Source organism: Protopterus annectens, chromosome 1.part2 (assembly GCF_019279795.1).
Source record: "Protopterus annectens isolate FY-2018-M chromosome 1.part2, PAN1.0, whole genome shotgun sequence".
In the NCBI taxonomy this organism is placed as follows: domain Eukaryota; kingdom Metazoa; phylum Chordata; order Ceratodontiformes; family Protopteridae; genus Protopterus; species Protopterus annectens.
In genome coordinates this window covers 159,691,197-159,708,604 of record NC_056727.1, presented here as the reverse complement: position 1 = coordinate 159,708,604, position 17,408 = coordinate 159,691,197, and the positions used below count along the sequence as shown (strand labels likewise).

Here is a 17,408-nt window from a genome sequence, read left to right as displayed (position 1 = left end):
TGATCCATGGTGGCTTCATCTTTCTGTCCTTTGGCAGCTCCGACTCCTGGGATGGGAGGTCAAGTTCTCCTGGCGATGTCTGCCTTCCAGGTGGCAGGAGAGGGGTTTCTCCACACCTCAAGATGGTCCATGGTCAGCCCCTCCTGGAGAACCTCCAGACTACTCTTCAGGAAGTCCCCCTTTCTGCTTAGTCCTCTCCTGAGTACCCCAACAAGGAGGCTGCACGGAAGTGAGAGGAAGTACGTAGACTTCCCTTTGGAGTCTTTGACAGAGGACACTGACTTCAGTGGGGTGGAAGGGTCCCCCCAAATCTCCACCCGATTATCTCCTTTGGGGATATCTTAAAAATTCTGAAACAAAAGGATGGCTGGTCATCCCAACCCCCTTCCTCAGAGGAGTCAGTGTTCCTGGAGGCATTCGGAACTGGCCCATCTATGTCCTCGGTGACACCACCAGCGGACAGGATCATTAACTTTATTGCTCACCGGGCTTGGAAGGAGCCTGACACCATGGAACCCATGCCCAAGCATGCTGGCAAATACCTTGGTCCCCCCAGTGATCGCCCATTATGGTGTAAGGATGTCCCACTTGATGCCATTGTGGTGTCAGCAGCCACTAAGAAAGAGCTACCTGAGCAGAGCTCCACTGTTCATCTCCTGAACAAGGAGTCTCTGGCTTTGGACAGGCATGGGAAGCACGTGTATTCCTCGGCCACCTTTACACTGAGAGCATTGAATTCTTTAGCACACTTTACGCACCTTCAGAGAGATCTGATTAAGGAAATCTAGACATCTCTGATGCAGTCTTTGTCTGATGGACTTCAAGAAGGTTTCTCCCTAACTGACCACTATGCTCGCCATCGCTAATCCTCATTGCCCCATTCTGGCCTCATCAAGTTTGGTTCCCCTCCCTCTGGTCTCACCTAGTAGATCTACCATGGATCTTGAATCTGGCTCTGGATCTCATTTCACACCCCTTGGGGCTTCCGCATACCGACCTGGACAATCTGAAGCTTACAGCTTGGCTGCTCCAGTTCCCTTGATTATTAGGACTCCCGGTTTATTCTCTCCAGTTAAAACCATTTTGGTGGTGGCTCACAAATCTTCCACACGAAAAGTTTATTGTAGCAAGTGGAAACAATTCTCTATATGGGCTTCTCAATGGGATTTGGATACTTTCACGGCTCCCATTTCAGTGGTATTAGAGATTTTGGTGGAGATTTTCTAACAAGGGGCTAGTTCCTCAACGGTTAAAGTTCAAATTGCTGCTATTTCTAATTTTCATGTGGGGGACAATGTATCTTTACTAGCCTCTTCTAGACTTTGTAAGACCTTCCTTAAAGGCACCTTTCTTTTAAGCCCCCCCGTCAAGGATCCTACGCCTCCGTGGGACCTCACTTTTGTATTGCAGGCTTTAGTCTCCCTTCCATTTGAGCCCACAGCTTCGGTAGACTTGCGGTATCTCTCGTGGAAGACTGGCTTTTTGGTCGCGATTACATCAGCCAGGAGAGTGTCAGAAATTCAAGCTTTGTCCATCAAAGTTCCTTACATGGTTTTCCATAAGGACAGGGTTTCCCTGCGCAGTAATCCATCCTTCCTTCCTAAAGTGGTGTCAGAAGCAAACATTAATCAAACTATCAATCTACCCATCTTCTTTCCTAATTTTCAGAGCAAGGGTGAATATAACTTACATTTGCTGGATGTACATAGGCAGTTGTGATTCTATCTACATAGGACAAAATCCTTTCGCAAATCTGATCAGTTGTTTGTCTCTTACTCAAAACCCTTCTTAGGAAAGCCAATTTCTAAAGTGACTATTGCTCGTCTGATCTCCCAGTGTATTATTCGAGCATATTCTGACAAAGGGATTTCTCCCCCTGGTCAAGTAAAAGCACATTCCACCAGGTCTGTGGCCACTTCAGCAGCTTTTTGGTCCATGGTGTCGCTAGATGATATCTGTTCTGCAGCTACTTGGTCCTCATCTCATACCTTCATCTCACATTACAAATTTAGACATTGTATTGAGGAGTAGGGCATCCTTTGGCTCTGCGGTGCTCTGGAATATCCTTCCATGAGGGCCACCCAGGTCTTTGTAGTTGGGAACTTTGTCCCACAGGTTGAAGATCAAATGAAGTCAACTACTTCAGATAAAGAAGTTATGTACTCACCATAACGTTCCTTCTGAGCAGTTGTACTTAATTTGTCTTCAACCATCCCCTTTCCTTCCCCTGACCTTGTCACCTGGCCTTGTTTATGGGAGTTGAACATACTAAAAGCTTCTCTTGTCATGCTTGGTTTAGGAATTTGAGGAGGGCCAGTAGTGGTGAGGTTTTGTTGGGTTGGGATTATGTTATTCCGAGCAGCAAACTCGATCAGAAGGGAGGAAGGAGACCGGGGGCATTATGGGTAAGGGGAGGAGCTTGGAGCTCAGATCAGGTGTTGGTTATGCAGCCATGTCAGATCCGATTCAGATCCATGGGACCCACAGGTTGAAGACAAATGAAATACAATTACTCAGATGGAACGTTATCTGCCACCCAGTCAGAGAGAGAATGCTTTTCTAGAGATTCAAAAACTTCTAGAAAAAGTCACCCAGAAGGTCTCAACCAAGCAACTAGGATGCGGAACTTAGTCATGCTTCTTTTTGGTGCCAAAGAAAACAGGGGACCTTCGACTGATCTTGGATCTGAGCAGTCTGAATCAGTTAGTAAAGAAGTCGAAGTTCCGGATGGTTACGGTACACTCCATTCTGCCGATTCTGCGCACAAGAAAGATTGGATGTGCTCTGTAGATCCCCAGGACGTATACTATCAAAATAGACCGGCGCTCCAGGAGATATCTGTGCTTCAGGCTGGGGGCCAATTACTACCAAGTCACAGCACTCCCTTTTGGTCTCACCACTGCCCCCGGGTGTTCACCAAATGCATGGCAGTGGTTGTGGCTCCCCTCTGCCTGCAAAGATTCCAGGTGTTTCCATATCTGGACAGTTGGCGCCTAACGGCACCTACAAAGTGTCAACTACTTCAGGCTATTCAGTTTATGCTGCATTCAGTTGTCTGGGAATTACAGTGAATGTCTCCCCATACAGGGCATAGAGTTCATACTAACGTAATTGACCACAACCACACAGATAGCAGTCCTACCTCCACAGAAAATAATATCCTTGAGACAGCTGGTTCAGCTGTTACTAGATACCCCGACACCGCCAGCTCAGCTGGTCCTGGGGTCCATGTCAGTTGCTGTTCTGCGAGTTCTCCAATGGATCCTAGTGGTCCAGTGGTCTATTCTGCTCCATCAGTTGTCAACCCCAGTCAGGTTAACTCTGATTTGCAGGTGCCATCTGCAAAAGTGGATCCTTACAGACCTCCATCTCGGCAGACCCTTCATTCTTCCTCCACCTGTAGCCATGGTGACCATGGACACCTCCCTCTTGGGGTGGGGGAGAGCATTTCCAGGGGAAAATGGTCCAAGGCACATGGTCCAGAACAGAGACCAAATTGCACATAAATGTACTGGAGATTAGGGCAGTTCTTCTTACATTACAAGCCTTTCAGGACTACCTTTCTCTGGGAACAGCTGCACTGACATGTCTGTGGTTTGGTACATCAGCAAGTAGGGTGGAACCCGTTCATACCCGTTGTGCAGGGAGGCCATGAGGGTTTGGGAATGGGTGATGTTTTCAAACTGCTCTCTCATTGCAACACACCTCCCAGGGGAGTCTAACGATGTAATTCTATTCTCATGTTGCAGTATTCATTACAGTCGTGAGGTTGCTGCCTGCAGCACCAACATCCGGCCAGTATACTAAAGTCTTTGGAGCAGGAGGATACGTGTGATGTCCTACAGTGGATATAAAAAGTTTATACACCCCTGTTAAAATGCCAGATTTTTATGATATAAAAATGAGACCATAATAAATCATTTCAAAACTTTTCCCACCTTTAATGTGACCTATAACCTATACAGTTAAATTGAAAAACAAATCTGTTAGGGAAAAAATATAAAAAATAAAAAATGTACAATATGCTGGTTATATAAGTGTGCACACCCTTATTAGTCTTCTTGGGTAGGAGTCTATCAGCATGGCACATCTTGACTTGGCAATATTTGCCCACTCTTCCTTGCAAAAGCATTCCAAATCTGTCAGATTGCAAGGACATATCTTGTGCACAGCCCTCTTCAGGTCACCCCACAGATTTTCTCTTGGCTTTAGGTCTGGGCTCTAGCTGGGCCATTCCAAAACTTTATATTTCTTCTGGTAAAGCCATTATTTTGCTGATTTCTATGTATGCTTGGGGTCATTGTCATGTTGAGAGGTGAAATGCCTCTTCATCTTCAGCTTTCTAGCAGACGCCTGAAGGTTTTGGGCAAAAAGTGACTGGTTTTTGGAACTGTTCATAATTCCCTCCACCATGACTAAAGCCCCAGTTTCAGCTGAAGAAAAGCAACCCCAAAGCACGATACTGCCACCACCATGCTTCACCATGGGGATGGATCTTGTGCACAGCCCTCTTCAGGTCACCCCACAGATTTTCTCTTGGCTTTAGGTCTGGGCTCTAGCTGGGCCATTCCAAAACTTTATATTTCTTCTGGTAAAGCCATTCTTTTGCTGATTTCTATGTATGCTTGGGGTCATTGTCATGTTGAGAGGTGAAATGCCTCTTCATCTTCAGCTTTCTAGCAGACGCCTGAAGGTTTTGGGCAAAAAGTGACTGGTTTTTGGAACTGTTCATAATTCCCTCCACCATGACTAAAGCCCCAGTTTCAGCTGAAGAAAAGCAACCCCAAAGCACGATACTGCCACCACCATGCTTCACCGTGGGGATGGATCTTGTGCACAGCCCTCTTCAGGTCACCCCACAGATTTTCTCTTGGCTTTAGGTCTGGGCTCTAGCTGGGCCATTCCAAAACTTTATATTTCTTCTGGTAAAGCCATTCTTTTGCTGATTTCTATGTATGCTTGGGGTCATTGTCATGTTGAGAGGTGAAATGCCTCTTCATCTTCAGCTTTCTAGCAGACGCCTGAAGGTTTTGGGCAAAAAGTGACTGGTTTTTGGAACTGTTCATAATTCCCTCCACCATGACTAAAGCCCCAGTTTCAGCTGAAGAAAAGCAACCCCAAAGCATGATACTGCCACCACCATGCTTCACCGTGGGGATGGTGTTCTTTTGGTGATGCAGAATGTTTTTGCCACAAACGTATCTTTTGGAATTGTGGCCAAAAAGTTCAACCTTGGTCTCATCAGACCATAATACATTTCCCCACATGCTTTTGGGAGACTTATGTATTGTTTTCCAAATTTTAGCTGGGCCTGGGTGTTTTTCTGTGTAAGAAAAGCCTTCCGTCTTGCAACCCTACCCCATAGCCCAGACATATGAAGAACGTGGGAGATTGTTGTCACATGTAGTACGCAACCAGCATTTGCCAGAAATTCCTGGCACACCTTCAGTGTTGCTGTAGGTCTCTTGGCAGACCTCCCTGACCAGTTTTTGTCTTGTATTTTCATCAATTTTGGAGGGACGTCCAGTTTTTTGCAGTGTGACTGGCCCATATTTTCTCCACTTTTTGATGACCGTCTTCACTGTGTTCCATGGAATATCCAATGCTGTGGAAATGTTTTTGTACCTTTCTCCTGACTGACCTTTCAACAATGAGATCCCTTTGATGCTTTGTAAGCTCTCTGCGAACCATGACTTTTGCTGTAGTAGGCAACTGAGTAAATGTCAGGAAAATCCTACTAGGACAGCTGAACTTTATTTGGGGTTAATCAGAATCTCTTCAATCGATGGCAGGTGTGTACCCAAGAAGACTAAATGCTGTAATTAAATCAAAAGGTGCTTCAACAATGTATTAGTTTGAGTGTGCACACTTATGCAACCAGCTTATTGTACGTTTTTTATTTGTTATATTTTTCCACCTAACAGATTTGTTTTTCAGTTGAATTGTACAGGTTATAGGTCACATTAAAGGCGGGAAAAGTTTTGAAATGATTTATTGTGGGCTCATTTTTTTATATCACAAAAACCTGGCATTTTAACAGGAGTGTGTAAATGTTTTATATCCATTGTATGTCATAGCCATAAACCAACGTAGGCTATAAAAGTGACATCTGCACTTACCCCCCTCTTCAGAATTTTTCTGCCACAGTGAACGTCGGACTCCCGTTCGACAGTTTGGGAAGCGGAAGCGGATCACTCGTTTTTCAGACAACCGCTACAGATAAGTAATCTGTTGGGTTTTCTTTGTCTTTTGTTAGTTTCTCAGATTTACATGTCCACTAGAAAGGGGAAGTGTGCTTGTGGGAGACGCATTCCTCACAAGGACACGCACAAAAAGTGCGTTTTCTGTTTAGGCGAGGCCCACGACCATATGTCCTGCCCCATTTGTGACTATTCTTGTACCCTTGGTCCTTTCCTATTTGTGTGAGCCCCTTCACTCAGGACTAACTTATTCTTCAGTTAAGGTCCATTTATCTGCTATCTCTGCTTGTCTGCCCTTGCTATCTCCTCTGGCTTCTAGGTTGGAGGTCAAACTTTTCCTGAAAGGGGTACTGCATATTAGACCCTCTCAGAAGCCTATACCCCCCTTGGGACTTAAATTCTTGTAAGGAAGATAAGGGCATCTAAGGTTATGGTAAATTCTTGCACAACTATTCTTTATGGTGAACAGACTGAGCAGATCAGTCTTGAGTCCACACGAGTGGTCCCTGAATCAATCCACAGCGAATCAAATATTCAGCTGTTGGGGTCACCGTTGCTGTGTTCTCTTTGCCTCTCCCCTAAACAGTAAGTGCAGCAAGTACTTTGCTCTGATTCCCCAAATTGGGGGAGTCGCCCAGGGATGCTGTAGTCCACGATTGCCCCCCCCCCCCTCGAGTCTCGTGTATGCTTCTCCTCCGATTCCCCTGATACCCATAGTTTTACAGAAAGCCAGCAGGTTGAAGACTATTCTAATCCTAATTGCCCCTTACTGGCCTCGTCAGGTATGGCTCCTCTTCCTGTGGTCCCACAACAAATATCCTCCATGGATACTGGATCTCAGGCAGGATTTGATTTCCCATCAGTTGGAATGCCGGATTTCCAGTCTTTGATCCTTGAGATTAACTGCTTGGTTTCTCCACTTCAGTGATTCTACAAAAGTCCAGGCTATCCTCTCCAGTTCTGGAAATTATTCTTGCTTCTCAGAAGTCCTCCACCAAGAAAGTATATTGTACTAAATGGAAAAGATTTTCCATTTGGGCATTGCAGTGGAATATTTATCCTTTTTCTGCTTCAGACTCAGATATTCTTCTTTCTCAGCTTGCAGCATGGAGCTAGTTTTTACACTATAAAGTTATAGCTCGTGGCTGTCATGAATTTTCATGTAGGGAAGGGTAACAGTCTTCTTTCTATCTCCACTTCTAGGCTATGTGGGGCCTTTATGAAGGGAGTTTTTCATCTCAGGTCTCCGATAAAAGCTCTATCCCCTCCTTGGGATCTCACCTTGGTACTTCACAGACTTAGACCATTTAAGCCTGCTAGCTCATGTGATTTAAAATTTATCTTGGGAGTCTGCCTTTCCAGTGGCCATTATTTCAGCAAGAAGAGCGTCGGATTTACAAGCTCTCTTCCCAGCCACTATATAATACCTTCAAAAATAAGAGTCTCTCTTGCAACCAACCTGACCTTTGGTATGAAAGACGCCACAGAGACCAATATTAAACAGGCCATTCACTTGCCTGTATTCTTCCCTAATTATTCCAATAAAAATGAATACATGCTACATTCGTTGGACGTACATGGGCAGTTTTTAACCACACAGGAAATCTGATCAGTTGTTCATTGCCTTCTCACCAAACAGGTTAGGTTAGGCTTTGTCAAAGATCACTTTAGCCAAGTGAATTACGGATTGTATTTCTACAGTTTACTCCCAACAAGGCAGCAATTTTCTCGTCCTGTTAGAGCTCACTCCACCAGGTCTGTCGAATTCGTCTGCGTTCTCCACAAGGACTCCTGTTGATGAAATTTGTGCTGCAGCTACCTGGTCCACAGCTCATACCTTTGTATCTCACTACAAGTTGAACATCATTTCCAGAAACAGAACATCCTTTGGCTCCATGGTGGTCAGACATATTCTTCCCTTAAGGTCCACCCAGGGTTTATTTAGCTGGGGACTCTGACCCATTTGTGATACATAATGAAATGGACAACATCAGATTGTCCATGTTCATTATGCATCACATCCCACCCTCCTTCCCCCATCCTTTTGCAGCTGTGAGTGATGTAGAGGATAAGGGAACGCACATGTTCCTAGTTTGGGCTCCAGTTGGTCACTTTCCTTGTCTGTCCAGTATTATAAATCAAAGTCTCTTTCTGAAGGGGCAGCAAACTCGATCAGAAGGGTTGAGGAGGAGTGGAGCATTATGGGAGGGGAGGAGTTTAAGGCTCGGATCATATGTCTGAAAGAAATGGCTGAGTCAGATCCGAAGATCCATTCGTGATGCATAATGAAACTGGATGACACAGATGCCAAGTTATGGTAAGCACATAACTTCTATTAACATTTGCTGTTTTGCCTTGTATTGCTTTGTTTTGTATTTTATGATGTCTTCCAAGTTTTTTTTTTTTTTGTTAAGGATTTATGATTCACTTCTTTTCATATATAAGTAACCACATTCTTAACCAAAATACTGCAGTGCATTATAAACACAAACCAGTCCATGTTAAGGTATCTTGGGAGAATCAACAGAAGTGTCATCAGATAGAAACAAGGCTTCAATAAGTTAATGTTTAGAAGTATCACTCCACTGTGGCATTCCTGGAACCACTAATGTGATCAGCTGATTCAGATTTTGGTCATTGTTGTATCCATTCTTTATTTTTGTTCAGATGAGATGAAACAGTAATATGAAGAAATATATACTATGCGGTGCACACGTGAGCTGTGCCACATGTGTACATATGAGTTTCGTTTTGTGATCAAGCAGCAAATAAAGCAAGATGGGTGTAGTAAAGCCCTCTGATCAACATTTTTCTTTCACCCAGGTATGTAACAAACTTACTGTGTTACAGACTGGCAATGAGACTGGTTTGGCGTACATGTAAAAGAAGAAAAAAGGAACCAGCAGTTCATAAAATAAAGGGATCTGGTAAAGCAGGTGAGGCATGCTGACAAAGATTGAATCAGTAATATTTCATAGAGAAGACTAAAGGCAAATTGATGCTGGTGCATACTAGGAAGATGTACTACGTAAACCTCTCAGCTGTCCAGATTTTTGCCTCAGATTTTTTAGTCTTATAGGTTCATAGGTTCATACTAGGCTATCTGCCCGAGGGCATTTACAAGCCTAGCCCATCGTTTTGTGGCTTACGCCACCCCTTTAGTATGGGGAACTATACCCATTATTTTGCTGTGCCTCTGTCGAGCAGTGACACTGAGGTAATCCCTGGGGTATATCTGCGATCTCCCATCCATTGGTCAAGATTTCTCTTGAACAAGGCCAGCGAGGTGCTCTGCCTCACATGTACCGGGATTTTGTTCCACAGCATAGGGAGTCTTTGGGTGATGAATCTATCCCTCCAGCACGTCCTATTAATAGCCATGTCGAGGTTTAAGTCTCCCGCCCTTGTGGCTCTGATGGATCTAGATTTCTTGAGGTGAAGCATATTCATCAAATCTGGGTTTGACATGGCCTTGTATGTTAGGCAAAGGTCACCTCTGAGCAAGCGGTGGCGACTGAATAGAGCTGGAGTTCTTTCAGTCGGGCAGCATAGGACAGATTTTGAGACCCTTTATCCTTTTGGTGAGGAACTTTTGTGGCCTCTCCAGCTGCTGCAAGTGTCGGGTCAGATACATTCCGAATGGGGCATTGTACTCAATCATTGGTCTGATGAGTGATGAGTAAAGGGAGACTATGACCTCCCTTGATCTAGATGAGAATCCCTTCATGATAAGGTGGGCAATGTAGAAGGTCTTCCTAACTACTTTAGCTACATGGGTGTCGAATGACAGACTACTATCAACCTGGGTCCCCAGGTCCCTGATAACTTCTTCTGTGCTCAGTGGATTGCCACCTATTTGTTAGCTAGGGGTAACCTTGTTTTTCCCGAAGGGTATGACTATGCATTTTTGGCATTTAACTTTAGGCCGTGGCTCTGGCACCAGTTATCCGTTTCTGTGAGACCCTTCTGAAGGATATCTGTGTCAGATGTGTTTTCTACTATGGCCCAGTTTGCAGTCATCTGCAAACTTTGTCAGCCATAACCCTCCTGTGTTTGCTTGTACTGGAAAAGTAGATGCCAAACAAGAGTGGGCCCAGGACTGAGCCCTGTGGGACACCACTTGTGACAGGCTTTGAGTCTGACATGGCGCCAGCAACTCTGACCCTGTGGGTTCTGTCACTCAGCCAGTTTGCAACCCATCTTGTGATGTACGGGTTAACATTTAAGCTGATGAGTTTTTCAATGATACCCGAGTGGGGTATTGTATCAAGGCCTTAGCCAGATCGAGGTAGGCTGTATGGACTGCCTTTCCCTCATCGATGGCTTTGGTGACTGTTTGAAAAGTCAACCAAGTTTAAAAGGCATGATCTGCCTTTGACAAAGCCAAACTGGGTTGGATCCAAAGTCTGCAAATTCCCTATGTCTTTATTTATGAGGTCCATTATGATCCTCTCCATGGCTTTGCAGATAAGGCTTGTCAAGCTAATGGGCCGGTAATTTCCAGGGTCGATGGAGGCACCGCCTTTGTGAAGTGGGACCACAGTTGCAGTGCGCCACTCCTGGAGTGCGTATCCAGAGGTAAGACTTTGATTAAACAGCTGTCCTAGCTGTGGGTTTAATTCCTCATTGAGTTCGTGGAGCACACAGCCGGGGACACCATCAGGTCCCATGGATGCTGTGTTTTTTTGCTTTGGAGAGAGCAGTTCTCACTTGGGCGCTGGAGATGTTTGGGGGCTGCAATCGCTTGGTATAGATATCTCTCCTTTGGGGAGTGGGGAGAAGTTTGCACTGAACCTGTCAGCCAGTATGTTGGCAATGTCTGTAGGATCAGTAATCTTCACATCATTTTGAACTAGTTCTGAGCATATCTGGGAGTTTCCTCCTAGGTTTCTAACATAGCTAAAGAAGGCCTTATGATTGTCTTTTGAGTCTTTAGCTATTTTTCTCTCGAAATTTGCTTTGGATGATTTTATGAGAGCTCTTAGTTTTTACTTATAGTGATCAAGGGTGTCTTACCTTTAAGGATTTTGCTCTATCTTGTAGTAGCTTCCTCCTTTTGTTGTAGAGTTTGTTTATGGCTGGGGTCCACCAGACTGGACGCTTGCCTTTGGTACAAAGAGTCTTTGTTTTGCTTGGGATTGCCTTATCCATGCAGTCCTGCAGGTGCTGGTAGAAGGCATTTGTAAGTGATTCAGCGGCTTGACTACTGTTTTCCGCCGCTCGGGGCCTTAAAGGAGACCACACTAGTCTTTAGAAGTGTGAAGTCGGCTTTTGAGAAGTTTTTACTGTGGTCTTTTTATTTCAGGTGGGGTGGGATGAGGACCTCCAGCGAGATTAGTTTGTGATCTGATCTCACCAGTGAGGGGTATACTTCGGTGTTGAACATTGTGCTCCCATGTTCGTGATGATGAGATCAAGTATGTTATCTCCTCTTGTGGGGATGGTGACTAGTTGTTCCATGGCATTTGAGTTTATGAATTCCAGGAACTTTTGGGCTAGGGTGTTTGGGCTTGAGTAGTGTTCCCAGTCTATATTAGGATAATTGAAGTCACCTAGTATGATGGTGTTTGGTGATACATTTATCCCCTCTAGTGTTTTCAGGAAGGCCATGTGAGGTTCCTGAGTTTGTGAGGGTGGCCTGTAACATGCTACAATTTGCAGAGCAGTCTTGCCTACGGTTAATTGCACCTGGATGGTCTCCGATGCATCATGCGTTGCCACCAGTCTTGAGGTGTGGGTGTCCTTGATGAATATGGATACCCCCCTCCTTTCTTGGTATTGTCCGGATTTTGGGGCCGGAATGCATGATATGAGGTAAAACCTGATAGCGCTGGGGTGCTCTCAGGAGCCTTGAACCAGGTTTCTGTGTGAGTCTGGTGTGAGCTGTCAGGATACCTCCGTACGGGATGCTGTAATTTCTGTACCTGCACCCCTCAGGTACTACAAATTGAGAAAAAAAAAACTGGAAATTAAAATCATAGTCTGTGGTCATTCAGTGCTACCAAGACCTTTTTAGTGGGTAAAGAATGGAGAGGAAAGGGGGCCGCTAGACACTGTAGAATATTGGGAAAGTGCTGAGGATCCTGGGAAAGTTCGTCCTTGCATTACCACACACCAGAGCATTATGACATCATGAGCCAGCATTATGGAGACCATGAATAACATTTTTTTTTTATTATTTTATAAAGCTCTGGGTACAGGAAGTGTGCAGCTCAGTTACAACAACTGCTGCGGCATGATTATTTTTTTTCAAACCTGAGAGTGACTGCTGTGAAATCTCTTCAACATTCCCAACCAGTGCCAGGTGTAGACTTTCTTCCTTTTGATTAGTCCTTTATCCAGAATTTTCCTAGTCCAAGATTCCCAGAATGTATAGCCAGAGAGTCTACTTTACACATCCCCCCCTGTCCCTTGTTACAAAGTGTCTTCCCAAAGTGAGATGGTCAAGAGCCAGGCTAATCCTTGTTACACCTTGCTGGCCAAGGGAAGTATTATGGTTGTCACAGCTAACCAAGTCCCAGGTAGCTCCAGCTGTCTGCTTGCTGTATCACCTGGTGAAGGTTCCTTGTAACATCTAGTGCCTGAAAGATTTGAAATGCAACACTTTCCTTTGATAGGATCCTGTTGAGGGATAGAAATGCCTTGCATGATGGTATCCAAATCACATATGATGTGAATGGGTGATGTCTTGGACTTATTACATTGTTTTATCATTATTTCCAAGGATTGGGAAAGATTAGTAGGGACATGCTGGTCATGGTTACACTCTTCATCAACAGGGGTAGCAACCGGGTCATTCAGGTATGGAAACTTACCTTCATAGCCATGAAGCTTCTGGTCCATTGCAACTATGGAGATGCAGTAGGTAAATATCCTGTTTCTACTTGGAAGCATAAACACCTGGATGTAGTGGCAATTTTGGTGTGAAAGTAGGTGTCTTGTATATCCAAACTGCACAACCAGCCACCAAAACTCCACAACCTGCCACCAGCCTCTTTTGCACAGACATAAAGAATGTACTGCACATTGACCATAAGGAAAGACTCTCTTGGAGTGAACTTAGGCTACCCCAGTCAAGTATTGGCAAGAGGGAAGGATTTCCTTGGAGGTGAAAACAACATTCAGAAATAACATAACCCTTTCTTGTCTGGCTGGACTTCTTGGATGATTTGTTGAAGGAAGTTTGACATCTCTTTCCTTGCAGCACTCTTTTCATGATGGGGCTGGAAAGGGATGTGGAAGGGAATTGTATCCTGCTATTCTCATCCTGTGTTAAAGCCGTCCACGTTGAAGAGTGGAGAGTAAGGTGCCCCCCCACCCCAGAATGAGGATCATGTTGCCTCCGGTTGTTTTGTTGTTATTGCCTCAGGGCCGATGACCTTTCTGGACGTTTCTACAGTTTCATTGATGCCTCTCAGAACGTTTGTTATTACCTTCCTGTTAGCTGTGCTCACACCAAAGCTGGTATGATGGCTCTGCTGTATTCATGATAATGAACATTGTAAGGTTCAAATCTGACACCAGCTGTAGTGTATTTTCTCTAATGCTGCTTTTTTTCAGGGTCAAAGAATACTGAACCATCAAAAGAGGTTTCCTAAAGCTTGCCTTGGTGTCTATGATGAAATCAGTAAGATACGGGTGTAATGGCACATAGCTAGTTAGCCAGCTGCTGCTCTTGTTACACCATTACCAGTGTTATGACCTAACTGCATAGTGAGATTTTCCGTCCGTGATATAGTCAACCTCTGAAACTATAACTTGAACTTCAGGCCCACATCTGGCACCCCTTCAACATCTGGATCTTTTCATTGGCAAGCTGCTGTCTGGAAATTAACATGTACGATACTAGTCTATGGAGCGTAGCAGAAAAGTGGAGGACAGGTAAATGAGCTTCCAAAATCTGTCCAGAATATGTAGCTCACTTGCCAAATGAACAGCTAGACTGTACAGTGTAGGAGCCTTCTTGATGGTAATGGCTGTTGCAGCAGTAGAGGCTTCCAGGAGAGCCTTTGATCAGTAGGTCCAATCCTTGTGTGGGAGGATGTTGTCAGATGCTTTCTGAACAGGCACCATAATATCATGGTTTTCTCAAGCAGTTTTACGACCAAATGTACCATTTTATCAGCTGAGTAAACCTCCCTGAAAGAGGGTTGGAGCAGTGAAAAGAAGGCCCAAGGCATGATGCACTAAGGAAAGGAAAGGGTGGTGGAAGGGCCATTCCATTTTTTGCCTGATTATTTCCAAAACTTCCTCATTGGTTTCTGGAGTGGGCTGAGCTGATAGAATAAACCTTGAGTGTTCAAATCTGCAATCCAGTGGGGCTGATGTTGAGGCTGAAAAGGTCAACTTCAAACTAACCCCATGAGTCTGATCCCATTCATCAAGTTTCAGAAAACAGTTGACACCCCCCAGGTCAATGCCAAAGTCATCGACGCTGAAGGCTGACCACTGCAGTGGCATTACTGACTTTGAAAGGATCATGGCTGACACTGAGGTCAAAGGATCCACCCTAGTCCCTGTGGCAGAAGACTTCCTCAACACTGATGGCATCACTGCTGAAGACATCCAAGTTGACTGCTAAATTGGCTTCAACAAAACCCTCATCAACACCAACAAATCCAACAACCAGCATCACAGGAACTGGTTCCTGCAAGCGGCCCAGGGAGGACTGCTGAGGTGGTAGCACAGAAAAATTGGAGAAATGAGAAAGACCTCTATCCACTCATGTATTGGGGGGGGGGGGCTTGAGATATCAAGTGCTGGATCTGGAAGAATGTCTGCAATATCAGTCTGTATAGCTCAGTTCAACAGAAGTATCAGGATGGTAAACTGGAAAAGAGAGGTTTAGAATATATAAATATTTTGCTGGCTTTCATATCAGACATACAAGAGGGACTATAAGTTCAAGAGTATTTAACCAAGAACTTGTTGAAACTAAAATAACAGGCACCTGAGATACCTCGGAAAAGGAATGAGCTGGACTTGGACTTGTACAGAGCCTTACCTTAAGAGGAATGCTTTGCATGATTGGCTTCATATTCCTTTTTTATCCTTGTCTTGGGGGCTTATTAACTGCAACAGTGCCATTGGGTGTGAAGGGGTCAGTCTGGTCAGAGAGGTAGAGGGTTGAAGCCTCAAAGGGAATGGGTGCAGAATTAGCTTAACTACTGTAAGGCTATTTTTTTCTTTTCTGTAATAGCAAAATATTTTAAAAGAAACAAATGTTACAGTCATCCAGAGGCTGCATCACCTTGACGGAAACTGTAAAGAAAATGCTTGTCTTGTATCAGAAGTTTTCTATTGCACCTTTACTTTCAAAACTTCTTTTACTGCATAGTAGCAGCTCAAAATGTAGTTCAGGGTGAAAGTATATTAACAGCAGATAACCACAAGGTCCACAACGGAATACAAACTGCAAACAGTTACAAAACAAGTGACAAAACTGCAAATCTGTTTTTTGTAATAACTGAGAAGGCCTGAATAAGTAAAGGGAAAGAGTAATGCACAGAAAAAGAAATGCGCAAAAGATTGAAAATAGTAGGTCATGGGGTGAAGCAAAAACACCCTGAAATAAGAGAAGGTAAGCCTGTTAAAAGATTCAACAGTTATGAAAAAAACTAGAAACAGACATTAAACTTGCAGAGTAGAAAGCAAAAGTGTTATTACCAGCAGAGTATGAATAACTAGGAACTTCAAACTTTTTGCAAAATGGGAAAAGGTTTTCTAGGATAGCCTAGGGCCATTTTAGAGAGGTGATTACTTGGCACCTAGTAAAAGTGGTCTGCAGAGTACCTTTCTTTGCAAATGTTATGTGTAAGGTGTGGGGGTAGCCTGGGAAAGTTAGATGTCTGGCTGTCGTAAGTTCTGCATTCCTTAGTCCTGTGGGTCAGTGAAGATGGCAGTCCCTATCTCAGATCTTACATTTTTTTTATTTTCCTTGTAATGTACAGATATGGATATAAAGCTCTATGGTTGTGAGACATGTTCCATTTGCAATAATTTATATTTCATCTATTCCCATGCCTTGTGGTTTATGATTTTATTGTGAGACTATTTTGTTAGAGGGATTTTTAGTCCAGAACAAGAGAGGGACAGGAGGGATTCGTGCATTGGGATGATGTTGCCAGTGTGGGAATGTTTTGTGTTAAGCAGTACTGATGCCTGAGGTTTCAGTCCTATTAATTACTGCATTTAGAGATCTCATAGATCTTGCATTATGCTAAGTACGCAAAGCTTTTGCTCATTTAAGACTGGTGGTAGAAAAAGGAAGAGATGAAACTTTGTTTCATTTTATCATTAATTTTGTTCTCATCATTAGTCCTGAGAAATGACTCACTGAAGCTAATCTGTTTTCAGCTTTTAGTTACTGGTTAAAATAATTTCAGAATATTGAATGCAAATTGATTGTGATAAATCCCTCATCTTTCATAACATGGTTTCTTTTGGTGACCATTTATTTTTTGAAGTGTAGTTGCTTGCATTAATCCGTGTCCTTGGCATCTAAAAGCCAGTAGAGTTTTCTGTATTATACTTCACTTATACAGCATTCTTAAAATGTAATTATACATTGGTTGATTAAATAAGTATAGCACTTTTCTGTAAGCAGAATACAGATTCAGGTAGCTGGCAACTACAACATGACAATGATTTATGAATGTGCACATGTACCATATTTTGCCTTTCTCTGAAAAATATTGCAGTCATTTTATAAATACAGTGAGTCTATCCAAATCCTGTGTTTCATTTGCTTTGTGTTACCTCAGTCCACTCCTGGAACATGAAACTCTGTGGTACACCTCACTTGTTATTTGATTGTGAATGTGATCCTAATGAACATTTTTCTTTTTTTTATTCATTTGTTTTGTGAATATATAGCCAAGCTTGATGATTTCTTCATTAGCCTTCTGAACAGCTAGTGAAAAGGTAATGTACACTTCTGTGTAGTTACCATAGATAAAACCATCCAGAAAGGAACTTACTAAACCTTTCTGTAATAATGTTGTTGTTTGTCTTTTCGGCTTTTCCCGGTTAGGGGTCGCCACAGCGCAACTCCGGTTCACTAATTATTGGCAGTAGATTTTTTATGGTGCCGAGTTGCCAGCCTGACGCCCAACCTTCAGCAAAGGCATGCCCATTCACGCATGTCTTTCGGAGGCCACTTAACCGTGGGGAGGACATACAGACTCCACACAGAAGGCACTCTAGCCG

General features: G+C 43.8%; 1 protein-coding gene across 1 annotated transcript in view; it reads left to right on the top strand.

Annotated features, from left to right (window-relative positions):
• The window catches only part of FOXN2 (forkhead box N2), a 596,893-nt gene that overhangs the window by 406,098 nt on the left and 173,387 nt on the right, over positions 1 to 17,408 (top strand). The gene's annotated exons all lie outside the window — the stretch shown is intronic.